Raw genomic sequence first — 22,151 nt, 5'->3', positions numbered from 1 at the left:
TTTACTGCAGATACAAAAGAAAATAAAGCCTTTAAAAAAATAGCCTATCACTACACCTAAGAAAAATTAAGTCTCCATACTTCCTCAGATATACCTCAGGTGAGATTCTCAGGCAGAGGAGGTCCAGACAGCTCTCAAACTTCCGTTGGCATTTTCTGTCTGGTTATTCTATTTATTTCCTTAGACATAATACTGAAATAAACATAAAATTCCAGGCATGTATGAAATTATAGCAAATGAAAATTTCAGTGACAATATTTGGATCCATCTACACATGAAGAAAAGCTGAGAATTCACAGCTTCTATAAATCAGTCTGTGCCTAAGACTCTGACTGTGGGGAAGATTTCTAGATATATGCAGACTGAAACAAAGGAGAATAAATTAATAGCTAACTGGAAGGCCAAAAGGTTATAGTTAGTTCTGAATTAAAGCTATGAAAAGGAAAATTAGTTCTGAATATCGGGAAATATTTTTAAATTATGTGTTCTGTTAAACTAGGGCATGTGCACCCATGAAAGCAACATTATGAGGTGACATTTTATAACTGGGTGGACAAACTAATTTTAAGTATCCTTCAGGGCATAATTTTGCATTGGATAAAATACAGGAATGGTGTTTTGCTTTCAATTATTTCTGTAATTCTAAGATGAACTGAAAAATTGCTGGTCTTTAACCACTCCCTCCTCTATCAATACTTTTCTTTCAGGATATTTTTCTTTGTCAAATCTCCCCTTTCATCAAGTATTTCTGATGAAAGGACCTGGTCTGAGTTTCCAAATGTGTAGTGACTTTTAGACATGCAATAGATAGCAGGAAGATATGCAGACAGCTGAAAGTGATTTTTAGAACCATTAGATACCTGATGGCATCCTTATGTGCCTAAAACCAGAAAAATACAGCTCAAATTTTCTTCTCCAAACTTTTTAGTGGCATCTACAAAACTGTACATTTCTCTTCTTCAGAAATGTCTTTTTCTAAACAGTATTGTTTCTTCTAGATTTATTGGCTGCAGGGCATGAAGATAAAAACAAAATAAAGTTAACATAAAATGACGTGAACACTCCAGACTTTGACTAGGTCATTACCTCTTGCTCATGCTGCTCTTCTATCATTACTGCCATGGGTCTTAATCCTGGTCTGTGGAGGTAAACTGAAAAAGTCCTGTTAAAGGAACATGACTTGGCCTACAAAGACGAATCAACAGATAAATGCTGTCAGAAATTAATATGTTCTCTGGGAGCATTTCTATTGTCTTTTCTCTTTACCCATGTATTCCTCATTCACTCTAATTGTTCAGTTTTATGTTGTCCTCTCTAAGCATATCACTCATGCTACATTGGTGTTTTTTCTTAAGGTGAAGAGGAAGTCCTCAGTCAAGTAGACTCTTATGAAAACAGACAATAGAAAGAAGGAAAATTACAAGGCAATAAGACAATGTTAGGAAAAATCCACAATTATTTGAGAAAAATCTGTATATTCTTTATCCATGTAAACAGCTGCAATATCCTTAGGATATTTCCCATTGTGCCTATTCACTCATACAGATGCAACATATTCAGTTTCTCTATCTAAACAGAGATTTTTATCTAACTACCCAATTAAAGTAGTTTGGAAGAGGTGGAGAGAATAACTTATCTAGTTAACTGTTTTTGCCCAGAGGGCAGGTAAAGAGCAGCCTGTTTTCCTGTAGATACCTAAGTTATAGAAAGAGTAAATAGATTGAGGTTTCCTGTCTATATTTATATCAAAATTGCTATAGTTTCCCATTTCAGAATAATTTTTTTCATTATTTTGGCTATTTTTATTTCTGTATGTTGTTCTTCATTGTTAATACAAATACTATGAAACTTTGGGGTTTGTTTTCTTTAATTATCTGTAAAATCTCCATTGATTTTGATGGAAGCAGAGGCAAGTCAATAATGAGAGCTTCAGAAAATCCTCATCTCTGTCTCAAGAGAGAGATGGACAGAACTAGTACAATTTGGTGTTATGCTCTGTCTCAATTCAGAATAAATTATGAAAAAAAAACCTGAGCAAAGGTAAAAAATATTCATGACAACTTTGCAGTTACAGAATATTAAAGAATTAAAAACTCTTAAAAAACAATGTCTCAGTTCTGTAAATCTCCATTCCCCACAAATTAAGAAGCAAATTACTTTAATGCAAACCATACGTAACTACTCAGTTACATGATGATGTGTACCCAAACCAAGTGTACCTGAAAAGAAGAGTATGCATGAATACATGATTGAATAAATCCTGAAACTAAAGATTTTCTGTTATAAACTCACCTAGAAAGTGTTATTATGAACAATTCAGTTCATAATTTCAGCTCAGGAAGGCAGTGGTTCAATCCTAGTGTGCGAATCAAAATGGTGATTGGTAACAGTTTATTGCAAAAATATATAAGGTTCAGAAATTGGCAAAATTAGTGTACTATTCAGTTTGATTATATTGCTATAATGTAGGTATAGCTAAATAATTGAATGAAAAATGTAATTGCCCCACTAAATTTTCATGGTTTAATTAAAGGTATAGCTTAGATTAAGAAGAATAAGATATTTCAAGGCTTGTGGCTAACAAGTCAGAGGCAATGGAGTAGTGACACATCAAGTGAAATGCTTCTTTCTCTGGCTTTCCCAATAACTTCAGGACACTGAATGAGTTAAATCAGGTCAGGCTGGAGGAGATGATGGAAGAAGTGCTATAAGCACTCGTTCACGGACTAAAGCAGCTTTTCTGGCTTTAAAATGACCTGATCCAATATACAGAAGATTTCTTATTCCAACTCAACTAGAATTTTAAAGCCCACCCTCAAGCATTCTGAATCAGAGGTAACATAAAAACTGCTTTTAGCAAAACTGAGGAAAAGAGCATCAAAACTTCAAACCTCTGCCAAACAAAGCAAATGAACAAACAAATCCCAGAGCAGAATTATACTCAATGAAATCCTACATTAACGCTTAATCTGTTGAGCCATTGGGTACCTTTTAGGCAAGTTAGTTATTTTTTTTCTGTACTGCAATTTCCCCACATATAAAATAGGACAGTAACATTTGCTTAGTTCCAGTGGTTGTGGGAATTTAAACCCTGCACACATCCACATTTTGCAGACAGTAACATCCATTTGCATAGTGCTGGACGAGGGAAGGTGTCATTAATCATAGAGAACATTAATCATAAAGAGGAGATCAAGCAGTTCTCTGAATTGTTCTGACAAAGGTTATTAATGATAAAATCCAATATGGCACTTCAGTCTACTTGTACTTCCTCCAGCTTAGGGCATCTAGCTGACCTCCCTAAATCAGAGGCCTCATCACTCTGAGCTCCCTCTACAGCTTTTTGGGAGGGAGTGATGCTTCAGATTGCATTCCAGACCCTGCCTGGTATGAATCGCCCTCTCCAGCTGCCTCCTCACTGCTCCTGCAGCCTAAGCTGAGCACTTCAGATGCTTCAGTTGGAAACTACAGTTAAACAGGAAGAATCCAGGTGATAAATCCAAAATTTATGGTAGGTATCCCAATGTACTTGGGACACAATCCAATTTGGTAATCTTCAAAGCTCGTGCTTCATTCATAACAGTACTAATACTTGCTCTGCTGTACAAATGTAAGTTCTTGCACTGACAATGTATTACAACCACATACAGATTTCTGTGTAACAATCCATGCATTGAAAACCCCAATGTAAGGACGGGCTTAACCTCAGCTTTGTCCATGCTGCATGTGCATCTCTTAAAGCACAAACATGTACACGGATCCATGGTGCATTTGTAAACATAAATGAGGATGCTTTTACTCTGTTTCTTGATTTTATGTAAAATGTGCTTTGAGGACTTGGACAATTCCCTTTACACTATTTTTCTAGGATACATGTAACAAAGGGTAGAATTTTCACTGTTTTCTAGAATACAATTTAATGACGTTAAGCACGGGCTCTCATACCAGGTTAACGGTGCTTTCTTGCAAAAGCCAGTTACTTCAGGCTACAATTATAACCTATTTAATAGTAATAAGGCAGGGTTGTGCAAAGATTTTCATCTTTTATAATTATATTTAGGAAATAGGTGAGGGAAAATACAGAAAGTGTTGCTGACAATACAAGGCACCAAAAAAAAAAAAAAAAAAAGAATGAAAACATAGATGTGGCTGCTCTAATAGGCATATCACTGGTTGCTAGGAGGAGGATGTCTTTACTACTACAAAACCCTCTTCTGAAGCCAGAGATGGAGGAAATAAAAATATTTCAATGGGCACTTTAGCAAAATGATTAAAAATAGCTTTCAGATGTTCTCCCCAGCTTCAAGCATTCGTAGGATGGTTGGGTGTTTTTCCTCTCTCACCTCTCCATTTTCTTGTTTTTTATTATATAGCTATTCCTCTTTCAAAACCTGTTCTAAGAAAAATACATTTTTTAAAATTGACATGTTCTCTTTGTTCCTAAAAGGACAGTGGTACTGAGGAAATCACGTATGCTTTTCTTCCAGTAGAGGCCAGTTAAATCTACTGACCCACTGATTTTTCAGCTACCAGGTAACTATAAAACCTCCGCATTTTCAGCAACATAGAGTTTTAATCATATTCTTCTCCAGTGAGATGTTCTACTTGGAAATAGATTTTATTTCAAGGAATAGTGTAAGAAAAGAAAAAAAAATAAATCACACTTCAATCTGTTCTCTTCCTGTATACTATTGTTGAGGCAGCTTCAGTGGTTCCCCAGGGCAGTTGATTAACTCTCCCAGCTTCTGCAGCTCACTGTAACAGCTCTAGAAAAGAGAAGAAACTTTTTGGAGAAACAGATTTATGAAGCTACAAAGTGGCAGGAGAATCAAAAGCACAAGTAGTATTTGAAATTACTTTTAACCTTTTTAACTGACCAGACCTCAAATTGACCTTGGGCCTTTCACATGGCCTTGCTTTAAATTTTCTAAAAGTCAATTACTATTTCCAATTTATTAATGGGCTGAAAGAATAAAAAGCAATACATATTTGGGTTCCTTTAACATAGCACTGTACCTATAGAATAGTACTCAAATATAAAATATCTGAAAAATAAAATCTTGGCCACACTGATATTATTAGGAGATTTGCCATCAAGCTAAGGAGTCATCAACCTATAAGTGCTGCAATAACACAGGTTATAAGATCCATGGTATTTTAAGGATCCCTGTAAGTCAATGATTTCAGTAATGACAGTATAAGCAGAGTTGACAATATATCTAAATAGCACTCACACAGTTTCTTACTCCATAAGAAGTTTTGCAGACAGAAGGAGTATCAGGCAAATTTTATTAGGTAATTATATATGATTAATTTTGCTGTTCTGAATATATGAAGATTATTCATCATTACTCTCATAATTTCTCTCACAATTTGCTTGTATAAATCTATATTCTGTTTTTATTTGCCATTTCTTTTATTTGTTTTTTAATCCATCATCAGAGAAACGTGATCTTTGTCTAGTAAGCAGACTTACTTTTACTTGTCTTTTAGTTCTTAGTAATGAATAGAGTTGAGCTCAACCTTGGAAATTATTCATCACATCCTAAATGTGCCTATTATCATCTTCTGATTACAAAACTGTTAAAGAGAGTAGAAGTGACTTGTGCTGCTGATTAGCAGACTGGGAAGTACAATTCAGATCATCTGACTTCCATCCACTGACCTACATGCTCAATAGCTGTCTCCAGAGTAGATTATGGATCCTATACCCAAGGAAATGAAAGAGGAGCTTTCACCATGAAGTTCAGGTCTTAAGCAGGAGGATGTTCCACTCCAAGGTCTCACTGAGGACTTATTAATAATAGACTGAATAAAGGATTCACCTATGCTGCCAAACAGGCAAATTTTCCATATTTGTCATCTCCACTGGGTTCTGATAATATGCTTAGATTTTCTTTTATTTTCTTTAGCATTTGTCAGATGAGGGAAAAAAAATGGGATAAGGAAATTTGGCCTCCTAAGATTTGTCTGTTCCTGGCCCTTCATTCTGATTAAGAACTTTCAAGTAAAAAAAAACCCAACAAACCAAAAAAAAACCCACAAAAAACCTCCTAAATTTTCCACTGGAAATTCAACTTCCACACAGCTCTGATCTTTATGATGTGCAGCTTTTGCACTTCTATTATCTCAAGAAAGCTGTGTGAGACTAAGAACATTATCTAAACAAATCATCAAACATCAGGCTCCCCAAGCAAAATAATGAACAAATGTCTGCCAAAATCCTCTTAGAGGAAAAAGAAAAAAGAAAGAAAAATACAAGAAAATCCATCAATGTTCTTTAATGAGTAGTCCTGGTTTTGGGCTTGGATAGAGTTAATTTTCACAAGAAGCTGGGAGGGGACACAGCCAGGACAGGGGACCCAAACTAGCCAAAGGGGCAGTTCCCATACCATATGACATCATGCTCAGCATATAAAAGGAACTGGTTGGGGTGGAGGTGACACCGTTTGGGGATGGCATAGGCATCTGATCGGGTGAGCAAACTGCATTGTGTATCACTCGCTTTGTACATTCTATGTACTGCTGTTGTTATTTTCCTCTGCCTTTGCTACCCCAGTAAGCTGTCCTTATACAAATTCGCGAGTTTTACCTTTTTTTCCTGATTCTCCTTCCCGTCCCACTGGGGGCAGGGGGATGTGGGGAATGACTGAGCGGCCACGTGGTGCTCAGCTGCCAGCTGGGGCTGAACCATGACTGTCTTTTTGGTACCCGATGAGGTCACAAAGGGTTGAGATAACAACAGATCTGACCAGAGCGTGTTAAAACAAAGCATTTATTACATTAGGTAAACAGTCACCGGTCACAATGGTGGTTTGTTTGTTCACATGGCTGTGGCATGTAAATTGTTACTTGCTCTATGTATTGCCTGTGGCGCCGTTTATCACCTCTTGGAGAAGGATCAGGATTCTCATTTTGCTGTACTGTGTAATATCAACTTATGATATGATAACATCAATGATCATAATGTTAAGCTGGTATTTGTATGTGGCATTGCTGTCATGTCTGTACCTCGGACGACATCTCTCAGAATTGATTATTAATCACACCAATCTATGGGGAAGACAGGGGGGATATTTTCTCCCACTCTTTCACCTACCCTCTTCCCTTCAGGCTGGTTACAACAGCTTTTGAGAATTCAATATGAACTGGAGTCAAAGGCAGCCAAGTGGTACACCACAAATTATATAGCTAATGCATTTTTCTCAATTCCTTTGGTGGCAGAGTGCAGGCCACAGTTTGCTTTCACTTGGAGGGGCATCCAGTACACCTGGAATTGACTGCCCCAGGGGTGGAAACACAGCCCCACCACTTGCCATGGACTAATCCAGACTGCACTGGAAAAGGGTGAAGCCCCAGAGCACCTGCAATACATTGATGACATCATTGTATGAGGAACACAGCAGAAGAAGTTTCTGAGAAAGGGAAGAAAATAGTTCAAATCGTTCTGAAAGCTGGTTTCACCATAAAATGAAGTAAGGCCAAGGGACCTGCACAGGAGATCCAGTTCTTAGGAATAAGGTGGCAAGATGTATGTTGTGAGATCTCAATGGATGTGATAACAAAATAGCAGCTGTGTCTCCACTGACTAAGAAAAACGAAACACAAGCTTTCTTAGGCGTTGTGGGTTTCTGGAGAATGTATATTCCAAATTACAGTCTGATTGTAAGCCCGCTCTGTCAGGTGACCTGGAAGAAGAACGATTTCAAACAGGGCCCTGAACAACGACAAGCCTTTGAACAAATTAAACGAGAAATAGTTCACGGCAGTAGCCCTTGGGCCAGGCCGGGTGAACTAGCTGTAAAAAATGTGCTGTACACTGCAGCTGGGGAGAATGGCCCTACCTGGAGTCTCTGGCAGAAAGCACCAGGGGAGACTTGAGGTCAACCCCTGGGGTTTTGGAGTCGGGCATACAGAGGATCTGAGGCCCGCTACACTCTAACTGAAAAAGAGATATTGGCGGCATATGAAGAGATTCAAGCTGCTTCAGAAGTGATTGATACTGAAGCACAGCTCCTTCTGGCACCCTGACTGCCAGTGCTGGGTTGGATGTTCAAAGAGAGGGTCCCCTCTACACATCCTGCAAGCAAGTGGGTCGCACTGATTACACAGGGGGCTCAAATAGGAAACCCCAATTGTCCAGGAATTCTGGAAATGATCATGGACTGTCCAGAAGGCAAAGATTTCGGAATATCGCCAGAGGAGGAGGTCACATGTGGTAAAGAGGCCCCACCGTATAATAAACTGCCAGAAAATGAGAAGCAATATGCCCTCTTCACTGATGGGTCCTGTCGCATTCTAGGAAAGCATCAGAGGTGGAAAGCTGCTGTATGGAGTCCTACATGTGAGTTGCAGAGCTGCTGAAGGAGAAGGTGAATCGAGCCAGTTTGCAGAGCTGAAAGCCATCCAGCTGGCCTTAGATATTGCTGAAAGAGAAAAGTGGCCAACGCTGTACCTCTATACCGACTCATGGATGGCGGCCAATGCCCCGTGGGGGTGGTTACAGCAGTGGAAGCAGAGCAACTGGCAGCGTAGAGGCAAACCCATCTGGGCTGCTCCGTTGTAGCAAGATATTGCTGCCCGGCTAGAGAAGCTGGTTGTAAAAGTCATGTAGATGCCCATGTACCGAAGATTTAGGCCACTGAGGAACATCAGAACAACCAGCAGGTGGATCAGGCTGCCCAGATTGAAGTGGCTCAGGTGGATTTGGACTGGCAACATAAGGATGAATTATTTATAGCTCAGTGGGCACAAGACACCTCAGGCCATCAAGGAAGGGATGCAACATATAGATGGGCTCATGATCGAGGGGTGGACTTGACCATGGACACTATCACACAGGTTATCCATCAATGTGAAACATGCACTGCAATCAAGCAAGCCAAGCGGGTAAAGCCTCTGTGGTATGGAGGAGGATGGCTGAAATATAAATACAGAGAGGCAGATGATTGATTATATCACACTCCCACAAGGCAAGCGACACGTGCTTACAATGGTGGAAGCAACCACTGGATGGCTGGAAACATATCCCATGCCCCATGCCACCTCCTGGAACGCTATCCTGGGCCTTGAAAAGCAAGTCCTGTGGTGACATGGCACCCCAGAAAGAACCGAATCAGACAATGGCACTCATTTTGGGAACAACCTCATAGACTCCTGGGCCAAAGAGCATGGTATTGAGTGGGTGTATCACATCCCCTATCACGCACCAGCCTCTGGGAAAACTGAAAGGTACAATGGACTGCTGAAGACTACACTGAGACCAACGGGTGGTGGGACCTTCAAACATTGGGATACACATTTAGCAAAGGCCACTTGTTTAGTCAACACCAGGGGGTCTACCAATTGAGCTGGCCCTGCCCAATCAAAACTTCCACATACTGTAGAAGGGGATAAAGTCCCCGTAGTGCACATGACAAACATGTTAGCGAAGACAGTCTGGGTTAATCCTGCCTCAGGCAGAGGCAAAGCCATCCGTGGGATTGCTTTTGCTCAAGGACCAAATTAATGAGGAATGAACTTTGATGAAACTGAGCAAAGTGCAGCAATGGTGGAACTAGAACTGACTTCAGCAACTGGCGCCCAGCAACAACTTTGAAATTGAAATTTTGAATGTAAAAATAAGGCTTACTTACTGTTGTTTTGTTTTGTTTTGTTTAGTTTTCCCTCAGGATTAATATTCTCAAGCACAGATGCCTCATGCAAAAACCAGCACTAGAACACTCAGAAGACTCTTAGATGCCAAGGCAGAATATTTGCATATAAACTGGCTTCTACAAACAGTCCCTGGAAAGCTACACTAGTATCCATGTCATGCCCTGGAATTATTTGGATTGTATTGTTTGGCATGGACCAAAAGCCTTCCTGGGACAGGTTAGCAGCTTAGGTGAATAAGCTCCAGCACCCAGGATGGATGTTTCTTAGTCCTGCTTAGCTCAGTAGTACTAGATGAAACTCAAGCTGCATCTCCTCCAGCACGCTGTTCTGATCAACTATATACACATCAGTTCTTTCAAAGTGTTTGTTTAACTTGCTCTGTAAGCTGTTTTGAAGATGTCTCAATTACCCTAGATTGTCTGCTTGAGTGTTTAGCTATCTTGCAATGAAGTTTTGCTTCATGGAATACAGTCCACAAGGATACATGAACAGTAACGTGTTCACAGAGTTTAAAGAAGCCCAGGGCAAGCAAAATAACCTCTCAGGACCTCTTGTAAAACTAAGCTATAAACCTCCACTAGCCAGTTATGTGGGGGTCTTTTACTCTTCTCCACAGCATCTTGGACTTTACTCATTGTGTGAACAGGCAAAGTTACTTTCAGCTTCCAGCATGATGAGACCTCTTTTCACCTATTTGTCTTAAGTTGCAAGATAATGAAAATATATTTATTATCTTTTAGTTAATGATTCACTAGCTCCAAATTTCCCTTGTTCTGCTTCATCTCATGAGATATATTATTGGATGACTTAAGTTTCTGTTTAGAAATTGAAAAGTTTATGATTGTCATACATAAATTAATTTGCAAATTCACATACGTTCATGGTTTGCTTTAATAAATATCAAAGTAAAAGTGCTGTACGGTAAATTTATTCCCTACATACAATATCTCATTCTCATGCTTGAACTATTACTAACTGTGGCCAAAATAAAATCAGACTTTCTTGCCTCCAGAGCCTCAGGTTGGAATTTATTTGTCTCTGCGCTCAATTGTATTAGGTATATCTTAGGAGAACTGTCCCTAATGAAAACATCAGGACCATAAAAGTGGCAATGGCTCCCCTACAGACATTTTCATTGAAATGCAATACAGTAATGAATCATGCAGAAGCTGCGTTTAAAAAAAACAATCCATATTTTTCATAAAATGGAACTCGCATCTAAACCACAGATTCATTTTATAGGGGGGGATAAAGGCAACTTTTTGTCCTACTATTCACTTTTTCCATGAGCTACATGTTCAATTATTTCTTAATCAGGGAATGCATTTCTTCTTCCTATAAAGTATTTACTAACTTCACAGCTTAGATATCTCGGTAGTCTGGCACTTAGTACAGAGATATTAATGTGGTTTCTCCCCATACTCGAGAAATTTCACAAGTAGCCTGCTGTATGTTTCATATGTGAAGGTTTAATTATGAATAAGAGTAATAGAGTTGCCTGGGGATTATTGATTTTTTTTTTTTTTTCCTAATTGGCATGGAAACAGATATCAGAGGAATATGACTTGCTCCAATAATAAAAAAGGGGGCAAATTTTCCTACATAGAAAAGCTTTTCAAACTAACCTGTAAATATTAAGTGCACAGATGTATCATTAAATGAGAAGCAAAACCAAGACAGTGCCAAACTGGCATTGTTATCAATACTACACCTACAGATTTAAAATCCAGCTTCACAAATGATGTTGCAATGATTCCAGGATGAAATAAGTCTATATTTCAGACCCAGCTAGAAGGTGATGACATTTAGAAACAATAAGACTCTGCATCCACCTGTACCAAGAATAGAGGGAACAGGGACTACTGAACATGGTTATGATCCATATATCATTTATTACTGCCAAATGCCCTGCTAGCATCAACTGTTGTGAACCTATGTGTGAAAAAAGCACATTCCTTACATTTTCTCATTTTCAACTATTTTGCCACAAGCAGAAAAGAAAACAAACTCAAAAGAGAGTGAACGCTGAATCTTTTCTCTAGCCCAAGAGGTTAACTATCAGTTATACTTTTGTGCCAGCAGCCTGTGTTCTGTGTTAGAAAGACAGAGCTAATAAATCTGGATGGTGTATATGCAAGGGAAGTTATTTTTCAGATTGGGAAAGTGGTACTGAGGCCTCTTCCCTTACGATTTTTTTTTAAAGTAATTTCCAGTAATACATTAAACTGAAATTCAATTACAAAGCAAATATATCTCAGCTAATGTGAAGATTGGCTGGGCTAGCAAGGAGAAAGAAAGGGAAGATAGACTTAGTGAATACCAAAAAGATTGTCTGTTGTGAAAAGGCTTATTTCTAGATTTATTCCCTTATACTTGAAAATCTAGGTGACACTTAAGTGGACAAAGCAGCAGTGAAAACTATTTCTAAATTCTTCAGAGTAAACTCAGAACTAAGAGAACACCTTTAGGTGGATTTATTATGATACTTAATGAGATATATAAATAAACACCTCTTCATAACCTCAGTAATATGTGATATAGTAATGCTTTGTTTTTATTGTGTATACCGAAAACACCTTTTGTTTGTGATCTTCACTTTTGAAAAATAGAGAAACCTTAGTGTACATGAAACACAGCATTCTTAAAGAAGCACACAAGCATGTATGTGTATCTGGGGTTAGAAAAAAGACTTTTTTTTTTTTTTCTTCACTAAATGGTTTTAAAAATAAAATATATTTTCTGGAAAACAAAACCAAACCAAACCACCAAAACCCCAAATCCCAATATATTGCTTTTGGAGAAATGTATAGGCCCCAAACAGGAAAGCTTATCAGAAGCGAGTACTCTCTTCTGTGGGTGAGGAACTTTAGCAGAACGATAGCTTCCACAAAGCTCCACAGTCTTGAGTGCACAGATTCTGACTGCTGTCACAGACACCAACACGTAGTAAGAGAGACTACAGAAGAAAATAACAGACTTATACATGGTAATTCCTTCTTGTCACTACCTGGTTTGTATACTCAATGTAATATGTACACTCCATGACAACTGACTCATAAAACTTAGATATTTGGACAGCAATTAATGTCAAAAATCTAATGTGAAAAAACAGGTAAATTTACACTTTACAGATTCCTAAAAAAATGTCCTTTTGGGTTCTAAAGCCTGTTAGTCCTCTTCTGAAACAATTTATCTATCATTCTTCTGTGGCGTTCACCATATCTACCTAATTTCTGATTTATAAATTTCTTGAAGATCTATTTTCTATAATGCCCACCAATCCAATAAATACTATTTTGGTCAATATTAAGTATGTCTGAATGTACAACAGACAGATTCCATGGAATTTGCCCCACAATAAAGACAAATACATTAAAACGTCATATACAGCTGAGGTTCGGCCAAATCCACTTTGTGCAAATTTAACTTCTGTTAAGCCAAATAAAATGAATTATTATCACAGAACAACTGACAGATGACAGGCAAAACAATGAGTGGAATTATAAGGCTGTGGCGCTGGAAGTGGCCACAGGGGAAAAGTTAAGCGAAACAGGTAAAGGAAGTGCACAAGTAGGGGAGCTTAGGGCAGTCCTACTAGCCGCCCGACATGGTGCCAGCCATATCTACACCGACTCATATGCTGTTTTTAAAGGAGCCACAGAGTGGGTAGGCCACTGGGCAGTCAATGACTGGCAGGTAAACAGAAGTCCCAGTCTGGCAAACTGACAGCTGGAAACAATTGCTAGAAATAGGAGAACAAAGGCTGCTGCATATCGGATGGGTGAAAGGACATGATCGATCAGCTTCTATTGCTGCCCAGTTCAATCAACAAGTCGATAGCCTCAACACGACTACAGAAAATTGATGTCGTGAGTAATGAGCATGAATGGGAACGCTTGCTTGAATGGTTGCACATAAAACGAGGCCACACTGGGCGAGCCGATTTGTATCGAGAAGGTATAGCCCGAGGATGGCCCATATCAGTAAAGCTGTGTGAGCAAGTAGTAACTGCCTGTTCACAATGTCGTCTGCGACTTAACAAAGATCATCCAAGTAAAGCACCTCCCCTGCATATCCGGGACAAGAAAACACTGTGGCACACCTGGCAGATCGACTACATTGGCCCACTACGACCCTCAGGGGGTAAAAAGTACATACTGGTGGGAGTGAAGTCATTTCAGGAGTTACCATGGCTACAGCTGTCGCAGCTGCCACTGGTGAAAACACACTGCATAGTCTGAAGGAATGGTTTAGTACACTTCCCCTTCCTGAAGAGATTCAAAGTGATAACGGGTCACATTTTTCAGCTACAGTAGTACAAGACTGGGCAAAGGAAGAAGGCATCCGGTGGGTATTCCATACTCCTTACTACCCCCAAGCCAATGGTATTGTGGAGCAAACAAATGGCTTGGTCAAGCGATTTGCTAAAACTCGTGAATCTGGATGGCATCTACGACTGTCCAGTGCCATCTATCAATTAAACAATAGATGGAGCGGAGACGGTTGCCCAAAGATGAAAGCTTTTTGTGCTTCTGCCACAACTTTAGTGCCAAAGGCAGATGTAAAACCTGGGGAATACCCTACTGGCTTTTATGCAGGCCAGCCTGTGCTGGTTAAAATGCCTCACATTGGGCCAGTGGCAATGGTACTAACAACTCCAAAGAATCTTTATGCTTGGGAAGCGAAAGACAGTTCTGGAAAACTCCATCGAATCAGCACTAGGTGGATAGTACCCAGCTTCTAACCTAATATCTGCCGGTCAAATCAAGACCGAGCACTTCTTTTGTGTTCACAGGTACTCCGAATGACAGGAAATTGCACCTGGGATCACGGACTCCCCTACACCAATCTAGAGTGCCCCCAAGGGCTACTGATTTTTATTTGTTGCGTATTTCTATTTCTAATTCTCATACTTATCTGGAAACCAAAGTTTTAATATGGCCATGGTTAACAAAATTGTGATATTGTTTGAGGCCATAGTTGAAAATAATTTGTGTGTTTAGTAAAATGTTGGTTTGGAATATATTCCAGGCTTAACTGTGTTTATCACTACTGCTGTTCTGTTTGTACTATTTACTGTTAAGTAGTAACCAAAGTTTTGATTATGAGCCTATTATGTGCAAGTAGTTTTAGGATAAGTTTAATATATATATATATGTGTTAGGTATAGTAATTGTGTGTGTGATCCATAGAGACTATGATCGAAGAAGTAAAAGAACCTTAGAGATGTTACAGGACAACACTGCTTTTAAGCTAATGCAAGGATTTTTTAGGATGATGGAGTGGACTCAGGGTACTACTTGCTTAATGATGCCAACAACCCCTGCGGAGGGACTCCCTTTTATGGTGATTCCTCTTGACCTAAGTGGAGCACTGTCTGATCTGTGGAAAAGAAATGACACTCTAATACAAGACTTAACATGGATGAATGTAGAAAATACTACTTCTTTAAACTATACATATCCCTTGGGCCTTAACCTTAGCAATATATGGGATACCAATTGCACTATGCAATATTGGCCACAGAATCCTTGGATAAACCCACGCAGAGCAGCTGATAACAACAATGTACCTGCAAATGTCAGTTGCACTGAGGTACCTTGGCTTAATCAGCCTCCTCGGCTGTTCTGGGGTTTGCCTATTACATTCCAATATAATGTCCCAGTAGAAGCTGAATGGTGTATTGAGTTTCCTTCTAAGTATGGATCTGACTGTGGCCCACAATCTAATAATTTATCTTGCATATGGACCACCACTGATCACAAAAAACGTTTTGAACAATGGGTGAGGAAACCCAATATACCACGCCATTGGGACCAGACAGGTTATGGAATTGTACCAACAAAATAAATTGCTCCAATATTGATGATTATCTATGGGTATGGTTTGCCTCAGACCTCTATCATGCCTTACGAAGTATATGTCTGTGTCATAATTATAGTGCTCCAATCCCTGGGCCAGCACCAGACTGTAAAAAGGAGGTGACGCCTGGAAACATCACTGTCTGGTCAGTGTACAATTCTGGTAAATGTAGAATCCCTACAAGACATTATAGGAATGGACACTCCACGCGTAGCGTAGTAGAAAACAGTACGTGTACCACTCTAATGTTACCTGCACCACCTGATACCATATGGGTATGTTCTGATGGACTGATATCGGATTACATTCAACCCTATTGGGATGGGTTGGAATGCACTTTAGGACTTCCAAGTTTATGTCCTACAATAGCTTTTAATTACACTCAATCATTGACGAAAGTAAGAGGGTACAGAACAAAGAGAAACGTATTACCCCCCACGTCATGGCCAAGTTATTATACACCGGGAATGAGGATACATTTAGCCATGAAAGCATTCTGGGGTCACTGGACAGTAATAGTTAACAATCGACTTTATATAGAAAATCTAACGTGGCAAGTAGAGACTCTTGCTAATTGGACACGAACTGCCATCGAGGCTAGCAACTCCCAGCTACAAGCAACCTCACAGATGACCTTACAAAATCGATTGGCCTTGGATATACTACTACTGAAGGAGAACGGCGTTTGTGGGTGGCTAAATAACACCTATCCCGATGAAACTTGTTGTGTTTCAATCCCAAATGTGTCTGTTACCTTGCACGAAGCGATGGATGAGATGAGAAAAATTGCAGACCAGACCCGCGAACTCTGTGAGAAAATGAAACCAGGAGACTGGCAGTGGACTGGGTGGATTTCAAAAGTTTTCAGTTGGTTTGGATTAAAAGTGAGTGGATGGATTCAGAATCTAATCCAGTATGCATTAATGTTTATATCATAATGATTGTTATTGTTGGAATTGGATTGTCATGTGTGAAAACTATGATAACTAGAGCTGTAACTACACAAATCAGGATGCTTCAAGTCTGTGATACTGAATATGTCCCTTTAATACCATCCCCTATTGAAAATTATGAGAATGAAAACACGGGAGAGAGAGATGGATCCCTCAACCTGCCTAAATCCAAATTATATGATGTTCCTCTTGGTGAGTTGTGACTAAAGTCACGGGGTGGATAATATGGGGTGCCAGACTTATCCAGGCTTGTTGGTGCCGAATACAGGGCCGTTATGACCCAGCAGAAGGGGCCCTGGGGGAGTCCAGCTTGGGCGAGAGCAGGGATTGAGCAACTTGCTTATCTTGCGCTGATAAGCACTGGACCTGAACAGGGGCAGGAGATGAGCAATTTGTTCATCTTAACAAGATGCAGTGCCTGATGGGTCTGCTCCTTAATCAACTAAGTGACGCCTGGGGTGAGGGGGAGCCTTCACAGCTTGACGTTACTTTGGTAAAACTAAACAGACCACCGCTCCTCTGTACTGAATGCCTTTGTTCTCTGCCACTTCCCCCCCCAGCCCCAATCAACTGCACAACAAGCCTTGTTAAGGGCCAATCGACACACAATACCTGACTTAGTCCCACCTCGCCAAAAGTATAAATCTGGCATTTAGAATCCTCTTTTCTGAGGATGAGAACTCCAACTATCCGGACGGGTCGACGGGCCTGGACCTCTCTCCTCCCAAGCAGGGACGCCTCTTTGGTAAGACTTGCGCCTCCGATTATGTCGGATGTTACCCCGGAAAACTATCATTAACAAAGCGCTGAACTATTAACTTGAGCTCAAAATCGTTGCAGTTAGTGCATTTATCAACGGCAATTCCGAACTTTTATATCTGTCGCTTCAATAAATTACCTATTTTTCTTTTCAACTTTGTGAAACTGTTTCAGTGAAAGTCCTTAGTGGGGCTCTGACAGGCAAACGTTGACTCTGATAAGTGGCTACACACATAACCCTTTAGACATAAACCGTTGACCAAGTCTGGGACTAAGACTGGACCTAGCCGCACCTAGGCTCCTCTCTGAGAAGGAGTTTAGAAAGCAAGGGGGTCCTTTCTGAACCTCGTGACTCAACGGGAGGGCCTCTCTCAGCCACATGTCAGACTTGTACCTTTTCACGCGACACAGTTATGAAGCAGTTCTAGGAACAGTTGGCAGATCATATCAGCATCTATGTAACATGAGTTGGGCATCTTCTATCATAATGATTTTCTGACACAAAATTCAGTTTCTGAAGGAACAAAAATTCTCTGGGAAGATGTTGATTGTCCACCAGAGATGAATAAAAATGTAGTATTTCACTGGGTTTCTAACTGAGTAGGATATTTTGACTACCTAACCGCCTCAAAATACCTCACTTCAGTCAGATTAACAAAGTATCAAACACTATTTTGTTATGCTGTATCTCCTAATAGGTACAGTAATTCTGTCTCCCTTTATTAGCTTGTCAAAGTCCTCAGAAGACATTTTTCATGAAGCACTGCACCATTTTTCTTGCAGCCAAGCTCTGCTATGCTTCATGGAAACACGTGTCTCAGATGCATTAAAAAAATAGGATCCCATCAGATCAGGAGGAAAAAAAGTAACTAGATCTACATTTTCATCAAGTATTAATTGTAATATCATGAAGGCATATCAAACTACACAAGAGAGTATCTTATTGCTAAAATTAATTTAAATGAAACATCTTGGGTCAATCAGCATCATTAACCATTTAGATTTTATGAATAACAGAGCATTATACTTCACTATTTCCAAAATAATTTTTGTTTTTATTTTATTTTATTTTAGAAAGAGATTTTCCCCTTGTAGTTGCTGAAATATTAATACAGTCTGCAGAACAGACAGTCCAAATAATACCAAGTCTGATAGCTTCCAGTGCTGCTCCTTACTGATCTTGCATAGAGCTATCAGAAGTACCTTACAGCCAGCACTATACTAACATATTGCAACAAAATGTTGGATATGAAGTGCCCAATGATAGCAGTTGATTTCACCTGAATTTGCCGGCATAAAAGTATCTGGCCTATGGGAACTGTTTAGATTCCCTCTATGGTTAATGAAAGGAGGTATTGGGACGCTCATCCTTCTGGGTGATTTTTTTTTTTTTTTTCTCTCTCCCTTCCCACAATAAGAGAGTACCTCTGTGACCATTCTACAAAATATCTGATTTTTTTGGTCGCATCCTGGGCTGTATCAAAAGAAGTACGGCCAGCAGGTCAAGAGAGGAGATTCTCCCCCTCTGCTCTGATGAGACCCCACCTGGAGTACTGTGTCCAGCCCTGGAGTCGTCAACATAAGAAGGACATGGAGCTGTCGGAGAGAGTCCAGAGGAGGCCACAAAGGCAATCAGAGGGCTGGAGCACCTCTCCTATGAAGACAGGCTGCGAGAGTTGGGGTTGTTCAGCCTGAAGAAGAACAAGCTCCAGAGAGACCTTATAGCACCTTCCAGTACCTAAAGGGGGCCTACAGGACAGATGGGGAGGGACTCTTTATCAGGGAGTGTAGTAATAGGATGAGGGGTAGCAATTTTAAATTGAAAGAGGGTAGACTTACATTAGATATAAGGAAGAAATTCTTTATTGTGTGGGTGGTAAGGCACTGGAAGAGGTTGCCCAGAGAAGTTGTGGCTGCCCCCTCCCTGGAAGTGTTCAAGGCCAGGTTGGATGGGGCTTTGGGCAACCTGGGCTAATGAAGAGCGTCCCTGCCCATGGCAGGGGGTTGGAACTAGATGGTCTTTAAGGTGCCTTCCAAAACATTCTATGATTCTAAAGTGAGTATAAGCAACTTCTGCAATAGAACACAGGCATTTTTGAAAATATTGCCCTTTATATCTTTTGGGAAAACCATTTTCTTCCTGTCAAACCTAAAACCCATGAAAAAGCAAAGTGCTGTGTTAGGTAGCTAACACAGTCAGCACCACAGTCACTTGGACTGAAATTTCCATTTCAGTCTTGGCAGATTAACTTTCCTGAACTGTCTCTTTCTGTTGTTCTTCTCACTTTTTGAATTAAATAGCAGTTCCTCTTGAATGACAACCAAATGCTGTGTCCTGTAGAGCTGGCTCTATCCACTCATGCAATTTCTAAGTCACCTACTACTGAGGGATCCACCTACCCCGCCTCTTCTTCTTTCATGGTCCTTAGTCACTTCAGTTTGCAGCTGCACTTCTGCTACGGTTTTCTGTTGTTTCTTCCCCACTTTCCTTCTCCCTCCCTTGATGGTTATATTTATCTCTGACCTTCGTGCTATTTCCTAGATTTATTTTTTATTGTTGAATTTCAGTCCTCAGTTTCTTTTTTTATAAGTTGATATTTGCTGAGCCATACTGTGCAACAGCAGCTTGCTTTTCTGTCTCTTAGTTCAGCACTGCTCTTGCTTCTTTACTGGGAGGGAAGCCTGACTCTTCTTTCTGGGTTAGCACCCTAATTTGTACCAGTGTAATCAGGGTAAATATATTGATTTTCTGTGAAACAGATCATATTTTTATGTGAAAAGAAGAGTCCAGTAAGACAAAGGAACAATTTCAGAACTGTAAAGGAAATTTTCCTGACACTTGTCTTATCCTCTGTCTTTCATTCTATGAATTTAAGCGATACACCTGAGATGCTGTGTGATAGGCATCTCATGCCTTTCCATCCCTGGCACAGAAGGAACTAAATCAGTCAGTCAAGACTATAAAAGGTTCTGGGGTTCAGGTATGAGCTAAACTCAAATATCACTGAACTCACTAAAACCCCAGGAGAAGCTGCATAATACAACCTGTCAAAACGTCAGTCATTTAAGAACTGACCAAAAAAATCACACCAAAAGTTAATTGATAGAAAAAAGGCAAATTCCCATATTTTCAGACTCCCTTTTTAATTGTTCGTTATAAACCATAGAGTGAGTTTATCAGGTTTTTAAAAGGTTAAGATTGCTAGCATGAAATGCAACTAGCTACAGATGCTCTGGGAAAGCAGAAGTAAGCATTAGCTGCTTCCAGACAATTTTTTCCAACAATTATGTGCCCAAAACAATGTAATTCCAGTCAAGACAGAATCTACTGATTGTGCTTCTAGTGTCTTTTGTTAAAGAATAACAGCAGCCTTTCTCTCCTCTATCCCTCCTCCCCACTTTTCTTGCATGAATCAGATTTTTGGCAAAGTGGCTGCACCCTCCTCCTATCTAAAATTTCTCCCCATATGCTGAACAAGATTTAACCTTTTGTACTCGTTTATTACATCAGCAGGCCCACATCCGCTGTTGTACATTGGGAAAACAAGCAGTACAACACTGAACAGAACAGTAATTATAGCGCTGGCTCCCACCCCAGGCCTTTCTACAAATGTGTGCATGCATGCACATACACACAGAGTCAGAAGGAGAGAGAGAAACCCGGATATTGAGAAACTAGCTGTAGTTTAATGGAACTGATCCATGGAGTTCACTTTTGAACAGCTTCCTTTAGAGGGAGTTACCTGCTTTGCCTAGGATGCGCTTGGCGGACATTTACAAACTGATGAGACTGAGTCTCACACACCAGCACTACCTACTCTTTCATGAGGATGTCATGTCCCCACGTACGCATGATTCACAGAAGCTGTTGCTCTGTTTTAATTGAAGCACACAAATTCCTGTGCTTTAGATCAAATCAAAGACCACCTTGCAAGTTCCTTGCAAGAGGCTGCAGCCCTGAGCGAGCTGCCACACTGTGAATCAGATCACAAGTCAGTCAGAAATTCAGTCAAAGAAGTTAGGTTGGGAACTGTGACCCCAGACCTGGCTCTTGACTCTCGAAATCCCAGAGGCACGGTTTCCAGCAGACAACTTTGAGAAATTCTACAGTAAAAAGTCAAATCACATCAGTTCTTTGCACGACAGCCAGGAATGTGGATATCACGTGCACTCACTATTATTTGAACTGCATTGAGCCTCCAGATTTGTAAATTTGTATCTTTAATAACTTGGAAATGTGTAACATGCTGTCTGTCCCACCACTCAAGTCCTTTTTTAAAAAAATTATAGAAAGTCACTGCCTTCAGAAACAGAGGTTAACTATTTACAAGTTTGCTGATACAAAGGCTTCTCTCCCAGTTCATGACTCCAATCTGGCAAAAATGGTCATATCTGAATTCTTTGAGACTACTGTCATAAGTAATTGCTTACAATGCTTTGCATACTTTTTAGTCCAACACAGTATGTGATTAAGGTGACCAGCCATCTACTAACAATGTAGAATTCAAATATTCAACAGGCAAATTTCTTTTGGAAAGAGATAACAATCTTACACAGACATATTGATAATTTAAAAAAAAATCAATTGCAAAATAAATCATATTATTTTTGTAATTTGCAAATTGAAGATGTCTAAATTTTGTGAATAAATTTGTTTCCGTAAGGAAGAGAAGCTTTGTTGTGAAGGTATTTTCAAGAAGTTAAAACTTCATAATGGGTAACTTTGATTTTTCTAACACATATGTCTACCTTGGATACCAGTATCTCTAAAGAATCCTTTAAAAAAATAAGGATTTTAGCACCAAACTTTCACTTTAACCTCAAACGTTAGCTGGAGTACAGGACTAGGAAGCTTTCCAAAGCTTTATTTGAATATTCTTTTCCTACAGCTCAGTGACAACTAGATTTCTCTATATTCTG

General features: G+C 39.8%; 1 long non-coding RNA gene across 3 annotated transcripts in view; it reads right to left on the bottom strand.

The window, feature by feature from the left end:
* LOC142603364 (uncharacterized) overlaps positions 1-22,151 on the bottom strand; it is a 118,395-nt gene that overhangs the window by 75,074 nt on the left and 21,170 nt on the right. Inside the window, exons 3-4 of one of the 3 annotated variants that reach the window (XR_012837285.1) lie at positions 4,665-4,766; positions 95-192 (exon numbers count right to left, since the gene is read on the bottom strand). The exons of the other annotated variants lie outside the window; for them this stretch is intronic. This is a non-coding gene — a long non-coding RNA (uncharacterized LOC142603364). The remainder of the gene's footprint in view (positions 1-94; positions 193-4,664; positions 4,767-22,151) is intronic. 3 annotated transcript variants of the gene reach the window in all.

This window comes from Balearica regulorum, chromosome 11, assembly GCF_011004875.1.
Source record: "Balearica regulorum gibbericeps isolate bBalReg1 chromosome 11, bBalReg1.pri, whole genome shotgun sequence".
In the NCBI taxonomy this organism is placed as follows: Eukaryota; Metazoa; Chordata; class Aves; order Gruiformes; family Gruidae; genus Balearica; species Balearica regulorum.
Note: the sequence above shows the minus strand (reverse complement) of the source record. Positions and strands in the feature narration are given on the sequence as shown.